The sequence below is a fragment of the Stegostoma tigrinum genome, unplaced genomic scaffold (genome assembly GCF_030684315.1).
Source record: "Stegostoma tigrinum isolate sSteTig4 unplaced genomic scaffold, sSteTig4.hap1 scaffold_128, whole genome shotgun sequence".
NCBI lineage: Eukaryota > Metazoa > Chordata > Chondrichthyes > Orectolobiformes > Stegostomatidae > Stegostoma > Stegostoma tigrinum.
In genome coordinates this window covers 627,209-647,500 of record NW_026728076.1, presented here as the reverse complement: position 1 = coordinate 647,500, position 20,292 = coordinate 627,209, and the positions used below count along the sequence as shown (strand labels likewise).

At 48.3% G+C, this 20,292-nt stretch overlaps 1 long non-coding RNA gene across 2 annotated transcripts in view; it reads left to right on the top strand.

Moving 5' to 3' along the window:
• The window catches only part of LOC132207712 (uncharacterized), a 199,927-nt gene that overhangs the window by 27,467 nt on the left and 152,168 nt on the right, over positions 1-20,292 (top strand). For both annotated transcript variants that reach the window (XR_009443728.1, XR_009443727.1), the window contains exons 2-3: positions 1-36; positions 6,106-6,218. The exon at positions 1-36 is cut by the window's left edge and continues 24 nt beyond it. This is a non-coding gene — a long non-coding RNA (uncharacterized LOC132207712). The remainder of the gene's footprint in view (positions 37-6,105; positions 6,219-20,292) is intronic.

Here is a 20,292-nt window from a genome sequence, read left to right as displayed (position 1 = left end):
ATCAAATTGACTGGTCAAGGAAATGGGACACTGACTGTGAGTACTTTGAATGTTCGAGTTATTCCTAAAATGAAAGTTATGACCTTGATGATTTCTCTTTCATGCAGATATGAAGAGACTCTTTTAAAATATCCTCTCGGTTAGTGGTTCAGGCATGAAAGTGCAATATGTACATTTATGTATATACATGTACATGCGTAATCTGAAAAGAAAATGACGAGAAATCACTTGTTGCAAGGTGAGAATGAGTTATCCAGATAGTAAGAACTGCCAATGTTGGTGTCTGAGATAACACATTGTGGAGCTGGAGGAACACAGCAGGGCAGGCAGCATCAGAGGCTCAAGAAAGTTGAGGTTTTGGGTCAGGACCCTTCCTGAGAAATGGAGGGTGGAAGGGAGCTCAGAAACAAACAGTGTGGAGGGGGAGGAGGTGCTGGGGAAGGTAGGTGGGATGGTGATAAGTGACTACTATCCAGATTGGAACAGATTTTCCCCAGCGTGCATTGAATACGAATTCCACATCACTGTCAAAATCTTAGTGACTGTTAACATTGATGTTTTTAGTCTCTCTTGTTTCAGTAATTGCATGACAGTTTGAATGGTTCTTTGAGAGTGAGGAACCTATGGACTCTCACACACCAAGATGGAATTTAGTTCGAAGAGTGACTTCAAAATAGTTGCTTGCTTTTAAAATCTTGACCGTTTTGCTGCCCTGTTGAACGAATTTAGCTTCATACTGCTTCAATAGGAATTAGTGTTTAATAGGAACATATTTGTGATACTTACAGTTCCGCAGGTTTTAGCATAAAATGGTGCAGCCTTTCGGTGCTTGCAAAAAGGCTCACCTCTCCGTTAATACCAAAGGAAAATTGGAGTTTGAAAGTAAGTTCACCCGGTGTCGGGGAATGAAATGTTAATGTTGACTCGAATATAATTTTTTAAAAAGTAATATATTTGTGAAACACTAAACTCCAATTAAAATTTGGATTTGCCAGTTTTACAGATGGTTGGATATTGGATTCATTTTAAATGAGGGTGAAGATCACTTTAAATCCAGCATAATTGTGAAGAAAAGAAATAGCATGTCAAATAAAATTAACTGCATGACTCTGCATAACCCTGTATATAGAATTTCATTCCGAACTATGAGACAGTTATGACCCCATACTACCTCAGTGCTCATGGCAAGAGTAAGACTCCTGTTTGACGTGCTGTGCACTGCATGGAATGGCGGCGACATCAGATTCATTGATGCTTGAGAATCAAAAGAATATGACAATAAGATTTAAAATCAAAATCTCATTGAACACTTCAAGGAATGTATTACAGGAAGAGGGGGAAAGCATGTATGACTAATACAAGGTGGTGGCACAGATCAAATAGACCTGTGTGCTAAAACTTAACACAAATTTCACATTGAATGGAACAGTTTCAACAGGCTGGAGGAAGCAGACATGCCAGCTCAAACTTTTTGAATTTGTGCATTCTGTTCGTAAACATCAGCAAATTTGTGGGAAACATGTTTATTCTTTCTCTTTTATTGCACAGAACCACACGATGAGACTGTTTTGATGAGGAATTTAAAGATTATGTGTCCCATCCGTTTGACTCACAGTTTGGTACCATAGGTTGGTACGATCTTCGTTCGAGAAGGAAAAGGGATGTTCCAGATACAGAAAATCGTCAAACCATTTACTACAAAGTCCGTTTCTGATTAGTATTAATTAATGCAGTTAACATTTTTAGCTCGACATGATTGCACAATGGAGTCAACAAGAAAATTTGATCTGATATTCCACATAAATTTTAAGTGGATATTAAAGCAGCTCATTTCTTTTTCACGCTGTATGCTGCTTTTAAGAATGGTTGTCTTATTGTCGAAACGTTTAGCTTTGACTCCATGGCTTCTTCCATTAGCTCACATTGAAACAGATGTTTCTTCAGCCAAAAATGCACGTTTACCCGGTGTAGCTTGACTAACCTTCCCCTGTGGTCGTTCCCCTGAAAAATAAGTATACCGTTTTGGGTACTGTTCCGGGGGACGACTGATCAGGGGTACGCAGTAGGGTGCAGGTCTCTGGCACAGAGTCTGTCCCTCTTGCACAGAAGGGAAGCGGGGATAGGAAGAGAGTGATAGTCATTGGGGACTCACTCATTAGTTAGAAGGACTGATAGAAGATTTGCTGGGAACGAAAGACACTGACGATTGGTGTGTTGCCTACCAGGTGCCAGGGTCCGTGATGTCTCGGATCATGTGTTTAGGGTCCTGAGGGGAGAGGTTGACCAGCCCCAAGTCGTGGTCCACGTAGGCACCAACGATGTAGGTAGAAAGAGTGATAGGGATGTCAGGCAGGATTTGAGGGAGCGAGGGTGGAAGCTGAGAGCGAGAACAAACAGCGTGGTCGTCACTGGTTTGTCACCCGTACCACGTGGAGGCGAGGCAAAGAACATGGAGAGATTTCAGCTGAAGACGTGGCTGCAGGGATGGTGCAGGTGGGAGGGCTTCAGGTACATGGACAATTGGGGCTCGTTCTGGGGAAGGTGGTACCTGTACAAACGGGACGGTCTCCACTTGAACCAGAGGGGCACGAATATCCTGGGTGGGAAATTGGCTAGTCCCATTTGGGTGGATTTAAACGAGCTCAGAAGGGGGATGGGAAACTGAGGTGTAGTCCTAGTACACAGGAGGATGAGCGTAGGGAGGACATGGTCAGGACCTCACTGTCACAGAAGTGTGCTGGCAGACAGCAAGCTGGATTGAAGTGTGACGACTTTAATGCCGGGAGTATCCGGAATAATGTAGGTGAGCTTGCAGCTTGGATAGGTACCTGGGACTTCGATGTTGTGGCCATTCCGGAGGCATGGATAGAGCAGGGTCAGGAATGGATGTTGCAGGTTCTTGGGTTTAGATCTTTCATTAAGGTCTGGGAAGGTGGTAAAAGAGGGGGAGGTGTGGCCTTGTTGGTCAAGGACAGTATAATGGCGGATGAAAGAACCTTTGAGGACTCGTCTACTGCGGTGGTATGGGCTGAGGTTGCCAAGGAAGATTTGTCGACTGAGTCAGTGTGGGTGGAAGTTCGGAACAGCAAGGCAGCAGTCACCTCACTGGGGGTTTTCTACGGACCCCAAATAGCAGTTGGGAGATCGAAGAACTCATTGGCCGGCAGATTGTTGAAAAGTGCAAACGTATCAGGGTTGTTGTTAGGGGTGACTTCAACTTTCCCAATATAGATTGAAACCTCCTTAGTGCAGATGGTTTGGATGGAGCCGTTTTTGTCAGGTGTGTTCAGGAGGGTTTCCTGACTCAGTATGTGGACAGGCCGACGAGGCGGGAGGCCTTTTGGATTTGGTGCTCGGCGATGAACCAGGACAGGTGTCAGATCTCGTGGTGGGAGAGCACTTTGGCAACAGTGACCACAACAGCCTCACATTTACCATAGCCGTGGAAAGGGAAAGGAGCAGTTACCAGGGGAAGATATTTCACTGGGGTAAAGGAAACTATGACGCTATCAGACAGGAGTTGGGAAGTACAGATTGGGAGCAATTGTTCCACAGAAAGGGCACAGCAGACATGTGGAGACTGTTCAAGGAGCAGTTGTTGCGAGTGATGTATAAATTTGTTCCTCTGAGACAGGTCAGAAGGGGTAAGATTAAGGAGCCTTGGATGACTGGTACAGAGGTGCTTCTTGTCAAAAAGAAAAAGGCAGCGTACGTAAGGTGGAGGAAGTGAGGGTCTAGCACAGCTTTAGAGTATTACAGGCTTGCTCGGAAGGAGCTCAAAAGATATTGCCTGTACAATTGTTACCTGTTACAACCTTTGCGTCCACGCTTGCTCATTCAATGGTGTCAAGATGCCAGCAGTGCATGTACCTTCTCCATCCCCTAATGCCGTCAGCTCACACAAGACATAGTCCTTACTTAAAATCTTCTGATCAACCAAAGTTCATTGTAATGGACATTTTAGTTATCTGTCATGAAACGAAAACTGATTCTGACTGGCATGACCTGCAGTGCAAATGAATATAATCTGTGAAACGAGATTCCTTATGGGCTTGCATCCACTACAGATAATTGCTTTTCAAAGACGTTGCATACATACATTTATTTCTCCTATCACCTTAGATTATTTTTTTGTTTATGCATGTTGTGTGGGTTTCCAGTCAGGCCCATAAACACAGGTTTATGCAGTCACTGTTATAACACGGTATTGAAGGAGAATTTGTGATCTTTGGAGTTTCATTCCAGTGTCTGAAGGAGTGCACCATCAAGCCACTTCAGATCTCTTCTGGTGACTATATTGTTGCAAGTTTTCAAGTGTTACCGGTCGTCACATAAAATATGGCCTTTTTGTTGTTGCACTATTCATCTTAACTACACCTTATCTAGTATTTGGGCTTGGAAACAATTTTAATTATTTTTGATTTACCAATTCAAAATCATTTATGATTGTTGTCATGATATCTACAATATGTTATTTTGATTGGACACAGAGGATTGGATCTGTCTTAATGGAAATAATGTATGCGCTTATAAAACTCCTTCTGGGCAAGGTAGTTGCTCAGTGGTTAGAGCTGCTCATGCACTGGGGAGCCAATTGAGATTCCAGTCTTGGGTAACGATCTGTGTGGAATTGACACGTCCTCCCCGCGTCTGCGAGGGGCTTCTGCCAAGTGCTGCAGCTTCCTCTCATTGTTCAAAGATGTGCAGGTCCTTATATGTGATTTGTGAAGCATTTCTTAAATGTTTCAATCCTGCCAGCATCCAGTGCCCTGGACAAAATAACTGGAGATGAATAAAAGATACTGAGCCTTTTGACACCATTTCCTGCTGGATTTTCATCAATCCTGCTTAATATCGGTGACAACTTCCATGACCTTTTTGATGCTCTGTCTGAATTGACAGTCTAGTTCCAAATATTTGTTGTGCAGTATTTCAAGGTCTCTGTCACAGCATACCCATGAATGTCCACTTCAAAAGATACTTCCATATCATAGAATCCCTACGGTGTGGAAACAAGCCCCTTTTGACCCAAGAAGTCCACGGCCACCGTCCAAAGAGCATCTCACCCTGACCCATCCCTCGACCCTTTGCTCAGTAACCCTACATTTCCCATGACTAACACACCTAATCTACACATCCCTAAACACAATGGGCAAGTTTGGCATGGCCCATACACCTAGCCTGCACATCTTTGGACTGTGGGAGGAAACCAGAGCACCCAGCAGGAACCCATGCAGGCATGGGCAGAATGTACAAACTCCGCACAGAAGATCGCCCAACGGTGGGATCGAACCTGGGTCCCTGGCGCTGTGAGTCAGCAGTGCGAACCACTGAGCCACCGTGCTGCCCTTGGAGTTAGACAGAGCTTGCTTGTTCCTGGGTGGCCTCAAACTGCCAACCTCCACTTAGTGGCAAAAGTGCTGACCAACTGCACTCATCTTCACTGGTTTTTGCTTTGTATCATTGAATTCAATTCTTCAAACTCTATGATAAATATTTAAATTTCCATTGATATGTGAGCGTTGTTTTTAGTATGCAGTATTGGTTTATTATGTTTTCTTGCTAAATAATGAATATTGTATGTATATGCAAATGGGCAAGTTGGTAACGATGCAGTCCGCAGACCTGGAGGATAATAACACTGTCTTTCAATCGCCCACGATGCCCTCTGCAAATTGGTAGAAAACAAAAATTTCTATAAAATTCATCTCCTCCCGTCAGTCGATCAAAATTAATTCAGGATTTTGTGCAGGCCAATAAGCGTAAGATTACGTGAGCCTAAACAAAACTACTGGCTCATATTAGTTCAGTAAAATGAAAGGTCAACAATAGAGGTAGTAGGAACTGCAGATGCTGGAGAATCTGAGATGAGAAGGTGTAAAGCTGGATGAGCACAGCAGGCCAAGCAGTATCATCCGGCTCTACACCTTGTTATCTCAGATTCTCCAGCGCCAATTTTCTGAAGCAGGGTCTCGTCCCGAAACATCAGCTTTCTTGCTCCTCTGATGCTGCTTGACCTGCTGTGTTCATCCAGCTCTCCAACTTGGGCAACAATAGAGTATGTTTTAAGTCACCAGATATGTTACGTGGGTTTGTCTTCCTTAGGGTGGAGTTAGTGGAACCGAAAAAGATGTCTCCCTCACAGCGTTCGTGACAAAAGAATTGCATCGTTCCTTGGCGGCCTTTCAACAGAAGAATATTCAGAGATTTCCCGAGTGGTAAGAATGTAACTTCTTTTACTTCTCTTTATCTCACTTTTTCCAAGAATTGGAAAATAGATTTTAGAAATAACATCGAGCTGATGAAGTGTGAAAAGAAGAATAATTTCAAGCAGTGGTGGGAGTTGGTCAGTGAGGTGGGAGGAGTGGATAGGTGGGAGAGAAGGCGGACAGGTCATGGAGGCGGGGATGAGGGGAGGAAGTAGTCTTGGGATGAGGCTGGCGGGTGGGGAGATTTTGAGGGTGGCCAAGTCCACATTGAGGCTATTGAGTTGGAGCTCCCGAGGCGGAATATGAGGTGCTGCTGCTCCAGTTTCTGGGTGGTGTGGTTGTGACACTGGAAGAGGCCCAGGATGGACGTGTCATTCAGGGAGTGGGAGGGGGAGTTGAAGTGATGCAATGATTTGGATATGAAAATAGAAGGTGTGGTTAGTAAGTATCCCAATGATTGAAGGTGTAGTAGCCAGCCAAGAAGGTCACCTCAGAATGCAATGGGACATTGACAAGGGCCAATGAACTGAGGAGTGGCAGATGGAGTTGAGGTTAGACAAATGTGAGGTGCTACATTTTGGAAAGGCAAATCAGGGCAGCACGTTTCCACTGAAGGTTGTGGGGAGTGTTGCTGAATAAAGAGACGCTGGAGTGCAGTTTCGTAGTTCCATCAAAGTACAGCCACCGGTAGAAAGGATATGAAGGAGACATTTGGTGTGCTCGCCTTTATCGGTCAGTGCATTGAGTATAGGAGTTGGGAGATCACTTAGCAGCCATATAGGACATTGATTCGGCTGCTTTTGGAATACTGCAATCGATTTTGGTCTCCTTGCGAGAGGAAGGATGTCGGCGCAACATTGAGGGCCGAAGGGGCCTGTTCTGCGCTGTATTGTTGTATGTTGTAAACTTGAAAGGGTTCGGAGAAGATCTACAAGGATGTTACGAGCATCGGAGGTTGGAGGTAGACCGTGGGCTTGAACAGGCAGCTATTTCTTGGAACTTTGGAGTTCAGGGCTGACCATATAGAAGTTTATACAATTACGAGGGACGAGGATAGAGCGAACAGCCAAGATCTTTTCCCCGGGTTGCTGGAATCCATAACTGGAGGGAATAGGTTAAAAATGAGAGAGGGAAGATTTAAAATGGACCGTATTTTTTTCATAGTGGTGCATGTATGGAATGAGCTGCCAGAGGAAGTGGTGGAGGCTTGTACGTTTAAAAGGCATGTGGATGGGTATATGAATAAGACGGGTTGAGAGGAATATGGGCCAAATGCTGGCAAATGGGACTAAATTAATTTAGGATATCTGGTCAACATAGACAAATTGGGCCAAAGGATCAGTTTCCCGACTGTACATCTCTCTGACTCTAAGTGTCTTTTTTCTGAAACTTGTGGCCCATAATTAGAAAAACGTGAAACAGGATTTGGGAATGTGACAATTCTAATTGGATCTGTTTGATGAAATTAACTCTGTAGATAATGGTGGTTGAATTATGATTTGTCAAATTTGAGTTTATTGCAGCATCTTACAGAATAGAGGAAACACATGTAATCAAAATTGAAAATCAAAACTTGGTAAAATTTTGCATTGGAAATACATGACCAGCCATTGGAGGAGATTCATGACCAATGCATTCAAGTGAGAACAACAAATGCGATTCAGTGACTCAGTGAAACGGGACGCAGTGACTCAGTGAAATGGGATGCCGTGACTGAGAGAAAAGGGATGCAGTGACTGAGGGTAATAGGATGCAGTGACTGAGTGAAATGGGATGCAGTGACTGAGGGTAATGAGATGCAGTGACTGACGAAAGGAGATGCATGTTACGGTGGGAAATGGGATGCAGTGACTGAGGACAATGGAACGCAGTGATTGAGGGAAATGGGACGCTCTCAGTGAGTGTAATGTGAAGCATTGAATGAATGAAATGAGATGCAGTGACTGTGTGAACTGGGATGCAGTGACTGAGATAAATGGGTTGAGGTGACTGATTGGAATGGGATGCAGTGACTGATGGAAATGGGATGCAGTGACTGATGGAAATGGGATGCAGTGACTGATGGAAATAGGATGCAGTGACTGCGGGACATGGGTTGCAGTGACTGCGTGAAATGGGATGCAGTGACTGATGGAAATCGGATGCAGTGTCAGATGGAAATGGGATGCAGTGACTGAGATAAATGGGATGCAGTGACTGAGATAAATGGGATGCAGTGACTGATGGAAATGGGATGCAGTGACTGATGGAAATGGGATGCAGTGACTGATGGAAATGGGATGCAGTGACTGATGGAAATAGGATGCAGTGACTGATGGAAATAGGATGCAGTGACTGATGGAAATAGGGTGCAGTGACTGATGGAAATAGGGTGCAGTGACTGATGGAAATAGGGTGCAGTGACTGATGGAAATAGTGTGCTGTGACTGACGGAAATAGTGTGCTGTGACTGACGGAAATAGTGTGCTGTGACTGACGGAAATGGGATGCAGTGACTGAGGGTAATGGGTTGCAGTGGCTGAGTGAAATGGAAGGCCGTGTCTCTGTGAATTGGGATGCGCTGAGTGTGGGGAATGGGCTGCAGTGACTGAGTGAAATGGGCTGCAGTGACCGAGTGAAATGGGATGCGGTGACTGATGGAAATGGGATGCGGTGACTGATGGAAATGGGATGCAGTGACTGAGGGAATGGGGATGCAGTGACTGAGGGTAATGGGATGCAGTGACTGAGGGTAATGGGATGCAGTGACTGAGGGTAATGGGATGCAGTGACTGAGGGTAATGGGATGCAGTGACTGATGGAAATGGGATGCAGTGAATTATGGGAATGGGATGCAGTGACTGACGAAAGGAGATGCAGTGACGGTGGGAAATGGGACGCAGTGACTGAGGACAATGGAACGCAGTGATTGAGGGAAATGGGACGCTCTCAGTGAGTGTAATGTGAAGCATTGAATGAGTGAAATGAGATGCAGTGACTGTGTGAACTGGGATGCAGTGACTGAGTGAAATGGGATGCAGTGCCCGAGTGAAATGGGATGCAGTGGCCGAGTGAAATGGGTTGCAGTGGCCGAGTGAAATGGGCTGCTGTGGCCGAGTGAAATGGGCTGCAGTGGCCGAGTGAAATGGGCTGCAGTGGCCGAGTTGAAATGGGCTGCAGTGGCCGAGTGAAATGGGCTGCAGTGGCCGAGTGAAATGGGCTGCAGTGGCCGAGTGAAATGGGCTGCAGTGGCCGAGTGAAATGGGCTGCAGTGGCCGAGTGAAATGGGCTGCAGTGGCCGAGTGAAATGGGCTGCAGTGGCCGAGTGAAATGGGCTGCAGTGGCCGAGTGAAATGGGTTGAGGTGGCCGATGGAAATGGGATGCAGTGACTGATGGAAATGGGATGCAGTGACTGTGATAAATGGGATGCAGTGACTGATGGAAATGGGATGCACTGTCTCAGTTGAGTAGGATTCACTGTATCCGTTAAAGGGGATGCAGTCCCTGAGTGAAATGGGATGCAGTGACTGATGGAAATGGGATGCAGTGACTGAGGCAAAGCAGATGCAGTGCCTGTGGAAACGGGATGCTGTGCCAGAGTGAAATGGGATGCAGTGACTGAGGGAAATGGGATGCAGTGACTGAGGGAAATGGGATGCAGTGACTGAGGGAAATGGGATGCAGTCACTGTGGGAAATGGGATGTAGGGACTGAGTGAATTGGGATTCAGTGATTGATTGAAATGGAATGCAGTGTCTGTCAGAAATGGGATACTGTGACTAAGGGAAATGGGATGCCGTTAGTGTGGGAAATTGGATGTCGTAACTGAGGGTAATGGGATGCAGTGGCTGCGTGAAATGGGATGCAGTGGCTGCGTGAAATGGGATGCAGTGGCTGCGTGAAATGGGATGCTGTGGCTGCGTGAAATGGGATGCTGTGGCTGCGTGAAATGGGATGCTGTGGCTGCGTGAAATGGGATGCTGTGGCTGCGTGAAATGGGATGCTGTGGCTGCGTGAAATGGGATGCTGTGGCTGCGTGAAATGGGATGCTGTGGCTGCGTGAAATGGGATGCTGTGGCTGCGTGAAATGGGATGCAGTGCCTGAGTGAAATGGGATGCAGTGGCTGAGTGAAATGGGATGCAGTGGCTGCGTGAAATGGGATGCAGTGCCTGAGTGAAATGTGACGCATTGACTGAGGGAAAGGTGATTCAGTGACTGTGGGAAATGGCATGCTGTGACTGAGGAAAGGAGATGCAGTGACTGTGGGAAATGGAACGCAGTGACGGAGGGAAATGGGACGCAGTGACGGAGGGAAATGGGATGCAGTGGCTGAGTGAAATGGAATTCAGTCACTGCGTGAAATGGGATGCAGTGACTGAGGGAAAGGAAGTGCAGTGCCTGTGGAAACGGGATGCTGCGACTGAGGGTAATGGGGATGCAGTGACTGTGGGAAATGGGATGCAGTGACTGTGGGAAATGGGATAGTGTTTCTGAGTGAAATGGGGTGCAGTGACTGAGTGAAATGGGGTGCAGTGACTGAGGGAAATGGGATGCCGTTAGTGTGGGAAATTGGATGTAGTAACTGAGGGTAATGGGACGCAGTGGCTGAGTGAAATGGGACGCAGTGACTGATGGAAATGGGATGCAGTGACTGAGGGAAAGGAAATGCAGTGCCTGTGGGAACGGGATGCTGTGACTGAGGGTAATGGGTATGCAGTGACTGAGGGTAATGGGTATGCAGTGACTGTGGGAAATGAGATGCAGTGACTGAGTGAAATGGGATGCAGGGACTGAGCGAAATGGGATACTGTTACTCAGGGTAATGCGTTGCAGTGACTGAGTGAAATGGGGTGCAGTGACTGAGTGAAATGGGATGCTGTCACTCAGTGGAATGGGATGAACTGTCTGAGGGAAAGGTGATTCAGTGACTGTGGGAAATGGCAAGCTGTGACTGAGGAAAGGAGATGTAGTGACTGTGGGAAATGGGAGGCAGTGGCTGAGTGAAATGGGATGCCGTGGCTGAGTGAAATGGAATGCAGTGCCTGAGTGAAATGGGCTGCAGTGGCTGAGTGAAATGGGCTGCAGTGGCTGAGTGAAATGGGCTGCAGTGGCCGAGTGAAATGGGCTGCAGTGGCCGAGTGAAATGGGCTGCAGTGGCCGAGTGAAATGGGCTGCAGTGGCCGAGTGAAATGGGCTGCAGTGGCCGAGTGAAATGGGCTGCAGTGGCCGAGTGAAATGGGCTGCAGTGGCCGAGTGAAATGGGTTGAGGTGACTGATGGAAATGGGATGCAGTGACTGTGATAAATGGGATGCAGTGACTGATGGAAATGGGATGCACTGTCTCAGTTGAGTAGGATTCACTGTATCCGTTCAAGGGGATGCAGTCCCTGAGTGAAATGGGATGCAGTGACTGATGGAAATGGGATGCAGTGACTGAGGCAAAGCAGATGCAGTGCCTGTGGAAACGGGATGCTGTGCCAGAGTGAAATGGGATGCAGTGACTGAGGGAAATGGGATGCAGTGACTGAGGGAAATGGGATGCAGTGACTGAGGGAAATGGGATGCAGTCACTGTGGGAAATGGGATGTAGGGACTGAGTGAATTGGGATTCAGTGATTGATTGAAATGGAATGCAGTGTCTGTCAGAAATGGGATACTGTGACTCAGGGAAATGGGATGCCGTTAGTGTGGGAAATTGGATGTCGTAACTGAGGGTAATGGGATGCAGTGGCTGCGTGAAATGGGATGCAGTGGCTGCGTGAAATGGGATGCAGTGGCTGCGTGAAATGGGATGCAGTGGCTGCGTGAAATGGGATGCTGTGGCTGCGTGAAATGGGATGCTGTGGCTGCGTGAAATGGGATGCTGTGGCTGCATGAAATGGGATGCTGTGGCTGCGTGAAATGGGATGCAGTGCCTGAGTGAAATGGGATGCAGTGCCTGAGTGAAATGGGATGCAGTGGCTGAGTGAAATGGGATGCAGTGGCTGCGTGAAATGGGATGCAGTGCCTGAGTGAAATGTGACGCATTGACTGAGGGAAAGGTGATTCAGTGACTGTGGGAAATGGCATGCTGTGACTGAGGGAAATGGGACACAGTGACTGAGTGAAACGGGATGCCGTGGCTGAGTGAAATGGGATGCAGTGCTTGAGGGAAATGGGATGCAGTGACTGAATAGAATGTGACGCAGGGACTGAGAGAAATGGGATACTGTTATTGAGGGGAATGAGATGCAGTTACTGAGGGAAATGGAATTCAGTCACTGCGCGAAATGGGATGCCGTGACTGAGATAAATGAGATGCAGTGACTGATGGAAATGGGATGCAGTGACTGAGGGAAAGGAAATGCAGTGCCTGTGGAAACGGGATGCTGTGACTGAGGGTAATGGGTATGCAGTGACTGTGGGAAATGGGATGCAGTGACTGAGTGATATGGTATGCATGGCTGAATGGAGTGGGATGCAGGGACTGAGCGAAATGGGATACTGTTACTCATGGTAATGCGTTGCAGTGACTGAGGGAAAGGTGATTCAGTGACTGTGGGAAGTGGCAAGCTGTGACTGAGGAAAGGTGATGCAGTGACTGTGGGAAATGGGACGCAGTGACGGAGGGAAATGGGATGCAGTGGCTGAGTGAAATGGAATTCAGTCACTGCGTGAAATGGGATGCAGTGACTGAGGGAAAGGAAGTGCAGTGCCTGTGGAAACGGGATGCTGCGACTGAGGGTAATGGGGATGCAGTGACTGTGGGAAATGGGATGCAGTGACTGTGGGAAATGGGATAGTGTTTCTGAGTGAAATGGGGTGCAGTGACTGAGTGAAATGGGGTGCAGTGACTGAGTGAAATGGGGTGCAGTGACTGAGGGAAATGGGATGCAGTGACTGAGGGAAATGGGATGCCGTTAGTGTGGGAAATTGGATGTAGTAACTGAGGGTAATGGGACGCAGTGGCTGAGTGAAATGGGACGCAGTGACTGATGGAAATGGGATGCAGTGACTGAGGGAAAGGAAATGCAGTGCCTGTGGGAACGGGATGCTGTGACTGAGGGTAATGGGTATGCAGTGACTGAGGGTAATGGGTATGCAGTGACTGTGGGAAATGAGATGCAGTGACTGAGTGAAATGGGATGCAGGGACTGAGCGAAATGGGATACTGTTACTCAGGGTAATGCGTTGCAGTGACTGAGTGAAATGGGGTGCAGTGACTGAGTGAAATGGGATGCTGTCACTCAGTGGAATGGGATGAACTGTCTGAGGGAAAGGTGATTCAGTGACTGTGGGAAATGGCAAGGTGTGATTGTGGGAAATGGGACGCAGTGACGGAGGGAAATAGGACCCAGTGACTGAGTGAAATGGGATGCAGTGGCTGAGTGAAATGGGATGCTGTGGCTGCGTGAAATGGGATGCCGTGGCTGAGTGAAATGGGATGCAGTGCCTGAGTGACATGGGATGCAGTGCCTGAGTGACATGGGACACAGTGGCTGAGTGAAATGGGACGCAGTGGCTGAGTGAAATGGGACGCAGTGGCTGAGTGAAATGGGACGCAGTGGCTGAGTGAAATGGGACGCAGTGGCTGAGTGAAATGGGAAGCAGTGGCTGAGTGAAATGGGAAGCAGTGGCTGAGTGAAATGGGAAGCAGTGGCTGAGTGAAATTGGAAGCAGTGGATGAGTGAAATGGGATGCAGTGACTGGGTGAAACGGGATGCAGTGTCTGAGGGAAACGGGATGCAGTGACTGATGGAAACGGGATGCAGTGACTGATGGAAACGGGATGCAGTGGCTGAGTGAAATGGGATGCAGTGACTCAGTGGAATGGGATGCAGTGACTGAGTGAAACTGGGTGCAGTGGCTGAGTGAAATGGGAAGCAGTGGCTGAGTGAAATGGGAAGCAGTGGCTGAGTGAAATGGGAAGCAGTGGCTGAGTGAAATTGGAAGCAGTGGATGAGTGAAATGGGATGCAGTGACTGGGTGAAATGGGATGCTGTGACTGAGTGAAATGGGATGCTGTGCCTCAGTGGAATGGGTTGCAGTGACTGAGGGAAAGGTGATTCAGTGACTGTGGGAAATGGGATGCAGGGTCTGAGGGAAAGGAGATGCAGTGACTGAGGGAAATGGGTTGCAGTGTCTGATGGAAATGGGATGCAGTGACTCGGTGAAAGGAGATGCAGTGACTGTGGAAACGGGATACCGAGACTGATCTGGGTTGCAGTCTCTGAGTAAACTGGGATGCAGTGGCTGTGTCTAATGGGATGCAGTGGCTGTGTCTAATGGGATGCAGTGGCTGTGTCTAATGGGATGTAGTGACTGTGTCTAATGGGATGTAGTGACTGTGTCTAATGGGATGTAGTGACTGTGTCTAATGGGATGCAGTGGCTGAGTGAAATGAGATGCAGTGCCTGAGTGAAATGGGATGCAGTGCCTGAGTGAAATGGGATGCAGTGCCTGAGTGAAATATGAGGCAGTGACTGAGATAAATGGGATGCAGTGACTGAGGAAACGGAATGCCGTGACTGAGGGTAAAGGGTTGCAGTGGCTGTGTGAAATGGTATTCCGTGTCTCTGTGAAATGGGATGCGGTGAGTGTGTGGAATGGGATGCAGTGACTGAATGAAATGGGCTGCAGTGACTCAGGGAAAAGAGATGCAGTGACTGTGGGAAATGGGACGCACTGACTGAGGGGAATGGGATGCAGTGACTGAGGGGAATGGGATGCAGTGACTGAGGGGAATGGGATGCAGTGACTGAAGGGAATGGGATGCAGTGACTGAGGGGAATGGGATGCAGTGACTGAGGGGAATGAGATGCAGTGACTGAGGAAACGGGATGCAGTGACTGTTAAATGGGCCGCAGTGACTGTTATTTGGGCCGCAGTGCCTGAGTGAAATGGGACGCAGTGACTGAGTGAAATGGGACGCAGTGACTGAGTGAAATGGGACGCCGAGGCTGAGTGAAATGGGACGCCGAGGCTGAGTGAAATGGGACGCCGAGGCTCAGTGAAATGGGATGCAGTGGCTGAGTGAAATGGGATGCCGTGGCTGAGTGAAATGGGATGCCGTGCCAGAGTGAAATGGGATGCCGTGCCAGAGTGAAATGGGATGCCGTGCCAGAGTGAAATGGGATGCAGTGCCAGAGTGAAATGGGATGCAGTGGCTGAATGGAATGGGACGCAGGGACTGAGAGAAATGGGACGCAGGGACTGAGAGAAATGGAATACAGTGACTGTGGGAAATGGGATGCAGTGACTGTGGGAAATGGGATGCAGTGTCTGAGGGAAACGGGATGCAGTGACTGAGGGAAATGGGTTGCAGTGACTGACGGAAATCGGATGCAGTGACAGGGAAAGGAGATGCAGTGACTGTGCATGTGGGATGCTGTGAGTGAGGGAAATGCAAAGCATTGGCTGATGGAAATGGGATGCAGTGGCTGAGTGAAATGGGATGCAGTGACTGAGTGAAATGGGATGCAGTGACTGAGTGAAATGGGATGCAGTGACTGAGGGAAAGGAAATGCAGTGCCTGTGGGAAATGGGATGCAGTGGCTGAATGGAATGGGATGCAGGGACTGCGCGAAATGGGATACTGTTACTCAGGGTAATGCGTTGCAGTGACTGAGTGAAATGGGGTGCAGTGACTGAGTGAAATGGGATGCTGTCACTCAGTGGAATGGGATGCAGTGACTGAGGGAAAGGTGATTCAGTGACTGTGGGAAGTGGCAAGGTGTGACTGAGGAAAGGTGATGCAGTGACTGTGGGAAATGGGACGCAGTGACGGAGGGAAATAGGACCCAGCGACTGAGTGAAATGGGATGCAGTGGCTGCGTGAAATGGGATGCCGTGGCTGCGTGAAATGGGATGCCGTGGCTGCGTGAAATGGGATGCCGTGGCTGAGTGAAATGGGATGCAGTGCCTGAGCGAAATGGGATGCAGTGCCTGAGCGAAATGGGATGCAGTGCCTGAGCGAAATGGGATGCAGTGACTGATGGAAATGGGATGCAGTCACTGTGGGAAATGGGATTCAGTGACTGAGTGAAATGGGATGCCGTGTCTGAGGGAAACGGGATGCAGTGTCTGAGGGAAATGGGATACAGTGTCTGAGGGAAATGGGATGCAGTGACTGATGGAAATGGGATGCAGTGGCTGAGTGAAATGGGATGCAGTGGCTGAGTGAAATGGGATGCAGTGGCTGAGTGAAATGGGATGCAGTGACTCAGTGGAATGGGATGCAGTGACTCAGTGGAAGGGGATGCATTGATGGAGGGAAAGCAGATTCAGTGACTGTGGGAAATGGCATGCTGTGACTGAGGGGAATGGCATGCTGTGACTGAAATGGGGAATGGGATGGGATGCAGTGACTGATGGTAATAGGATGCAGTGACTGATGGTAATGGGATGCAGTGGCTGAGTGAAATGGGATGCAGTGGCTGAGTGAAATGGGAAGCAGTGGCTGAGTGAAATGGGAAGCAGTGGCTGAGTGAAATGGGAAGCAGTGGCTGAGTGAAATGGGAAGCAGTGGCTGAGTGAAATGGGAAGCAGTGGCTGAGTGAAATGGGAGGCAGTGGCTGAGTGAAATGGGATGCAGTGGCTGAGTGAAATGGGATGCAGTTGCTGAGTGAAATGGGATGCAGTTGCTGAGTGAAATGGGATGCAGTGACTGAGGGGAATGGGATGCAGTGACTGATGTAAATTAGATGCAGTGTCTGTTTGAAATGGGACCCTGCAACTGAAGTTAATGGGATGCAGTGAGTTTTGAATGGGATGCAGTGACTGAGTGAAATGGGATTCAGTGACTGAGTGAAATGGGATTCAGTGACTGAGTGAAATGGGATTCAGTGACTGAGTGAAATGGGATCCAGTGACTGATGGAAATGGGATCCAGTGACTCAGGGAAATGGGATGCAGTGTCTGAGTGAAATGGGATGCAGTTACTGAGTGAAATGCGCTGCAGTTACTGAGTGAAATGCGCTGCAGTTACTGAGTGAAATGCGCTGCAGTTACTGAGTGAAATGCGCTGCAGTTACTGAGTGAAATGGGATGCAGTGACTGTGTGAAATGGGATGCAGTGACTGTGAAATGGGATGCAGTGACTGTGAAATGGGATGCTGTGTCTGAGCGTAATGGGATGCTGTGTCTGAGCGTAATGGGATGCTGTGTCTGAGCGTAATGGGATGCAGTGACTGAGACAAATTGGATGCAGAGACTGAGACAAGTGGGATGCAGTGACCGATGTAAATGGGTGCAGTGACTGATGGAAATGGGATGCTTTGACTCAGGGAAAGGAGATGCAGTGACTGTGGAAATGGGATGCAGTGACTGATGGTAATGGGATGCAGTGACTGTGGGAAATGGGATGCAGTGACTAGGGTAATTCGATGCAGTGACTGATGGTAATGGGATGCAGTGGCTGAGTGAAATGGGATGCAGTGGCTGAGTGAAATGGGAAGCAGTGGCTGAGTGAAATGGGAAGCAGTGGCTGAGTGAAATGGGAAGCAGTGGCTGAGTGAAATGGGAGGCAGTGGCTGAGTGAAATGGGATGCAGTGGCTGAGTGAAATGGGATGCAGTTGCTGAGTGAAATGGGATTCAGTGACTGAGTGAAATGGGATCCAGTGACTGATGGAAATGGGATCCAGTGACTCAGGGAAATGGGATGCAGTGTCTGAGTGAAATGGGATGCAGTTACTGAGTGAAATGCGCTGCAGTTACTGAGTGAAATGCGCTGCAGTTACTGAGTGAAATGCGCTGCAGTTACTGAGTGAAATGGGATGCAGTGACTGTGTGAAATGGGATGCAGTGACTGTGAAATGGGATGCTGTGTCTGAGCGTAATGGGATGCTGTGTCTGAGCGTAATGGGATGCTGTGTCTGAGCGTAATGGGATGCAGTGACTGAGACAAATTGGATGCAGAGACTGAGACAAATGGGATGCAGTGACCGATGTAAATGGGTGCAGTGACTGATGGAAATGGGATGCTTTGACTCAGGGAAAGGAGATGCAGTGACTGTGGAAATGGGATGCAGTGACTGATGGTAATGGGATGCAGTGACTGTGGGAAATGGGATGCAGTGACTAGGGTAATTCGATGCAGTGACTGATGGTAATGGGATGCAGTGGCTGAGTGAAATGGGATGCAGTGGCTGAGTGAAATGGGAAGCAGTGGCTGAGTGAAATGGGAAGCAGTGGCTGAGTGAAATGGGAAGCAGTGGCTGAGTGAAATGGGAGGCAGTGGCTGAGTGAAATGGGATGCAGTGGCTGAGTGAAATGGGATGCAGTTGCTGAGTGAAATGGGATTCAGTGACTGAGTGAAATGGGATCCAGTGACTGATGGAAATGGGATCCAGTGACTCAGGGAAATGCGCTGCAGTTACTGAGTGAAATGCGCTGCAGTTACTGAGTGAAATGCGCTGCAGTTACTGAGTGAAATGCGCTGCAGTTACTGAGTTAAATGGGATGCAGTGACTGTGTGAAATGGGATGCAGTGACTGTGAAATGGGATGCTGTGTCTGAGCGTAATGGGATGCTGTGTCTGAGCATAATGGGATGCTGTGTCTGAGCGTAATGGGATGCAGTGACTGAGACAAATTGGATGCAGAGACTGAGACAAATGGGATGCAGTGACCGATGTAAATGGGTGCAGTGACTGATGGAAATGGGATGCTTTGACTCAGGGAAAGGAGATGCAGTGACTGTGGAAATGGGATGCAGTGACTGAGTGAAATGGGATGCAGTGACTGAGTGAAATGGGATGCAGTGAGTCAGTGAAATGTGATGCATTGATGGAGGGAAAGCAGATTCGCTGACTGTGGGAAATGGCATTCTGTGACTGAGGGGAATGGCATGCTGTGACTGAGGGGAATGGCATGCTGTGACTGATGGAAATGGGATGCAGTGACTGTGGGAAATGGGATGCAGTGCCTGAGTGAAATGGGATGCAGTGACTGAGGGAAATGGGATGCAGTGACTGAGGGTAATGGGATGCAGTGACTGAGGGTAATGGGATGCAGTGACTGAGTGAAATGGGGTGCAGTGTCTGAGTGAAACGGGATGCAGTCACTGAGGGAAATGGGATGCAGTGACTGAGGGAAGTCGGATGCAGTGACTGCGTGAAATGGGATGCAGTCACTGATGGAAATGGGATGTAGGGACTGAGTGAATTGGGAGTCAGTGATTGATTGAAATGGGATGCAGTGTCTGTCAGAAATGGGATGCTGTGACTAAGGGAAATGGGATGCAGTGACTGAGGGAAATGAGATGCAGAGACTGATGGAAATGGGATGCAGTGACTGCGGGAAATGGGACGCAGTGACTGAGTGAAATGGGACGCAGTGACTGTGGGAAATGGGATGCAGTGACTGAGGGTAATGGGATGCAGTGTCTGAGTGACATGGGAGGCAGTGACTGAGTGACTGAGTGAAATGGAATGCAGTGACTGTTGGAAATGGGATGCTGTGACTGATGTAAAGGGGATGCTGTGACTGACGGAATGGAATGCAGTGACTGATGGAAATCTGATGCGGTGACAGGGAAAGGAGATGCAGTGACTGTGAATTTGGGATGCTGTGACTGAGGGAAATGGATGCACTGTCTCAGTTGAATAGGATTCTCTGTATCTGTTAAATGGGATGCAGTTCCTGAGTGAAATTGGATAAAGTCCCTGAGTGAAATTGGCTGCAGTCCCCGAGTGAAATGGGCTGCAGTCCGCGAGTGAAATGGGCTGCAGTCCGCGAGTGAAATGGGCTGCAGTCCGCGAGTGAAATGGGATGCAGTGACTGAGTGAAATGGGATGCAGTGACTGAGTGAAATGGGATGCTGTGAGTGAGTGAAATGGGATGCTGTTTCTGAGCGTAATGGGATGCAGTGACTGATGGTAATGGGATGCAGTGACTGAGACAAATTGGCTGCAGAGACTGAGTCAAATGGGATGCAGTGACTGATGTTAATGGGATGCAGTGACTGATGGAAATGGGATGCTTTGACTCAGGGAATGGAGATGCAGTGACTGAGGGGAATGGGATGCAGTGACTGTGGGAAATGGGATGCTGTGGCTGAGTGAAATGGGATGCAGTGGCTGAGGGTAATTGGATACAGTGACTGACGGTAATTGGATGCAGTG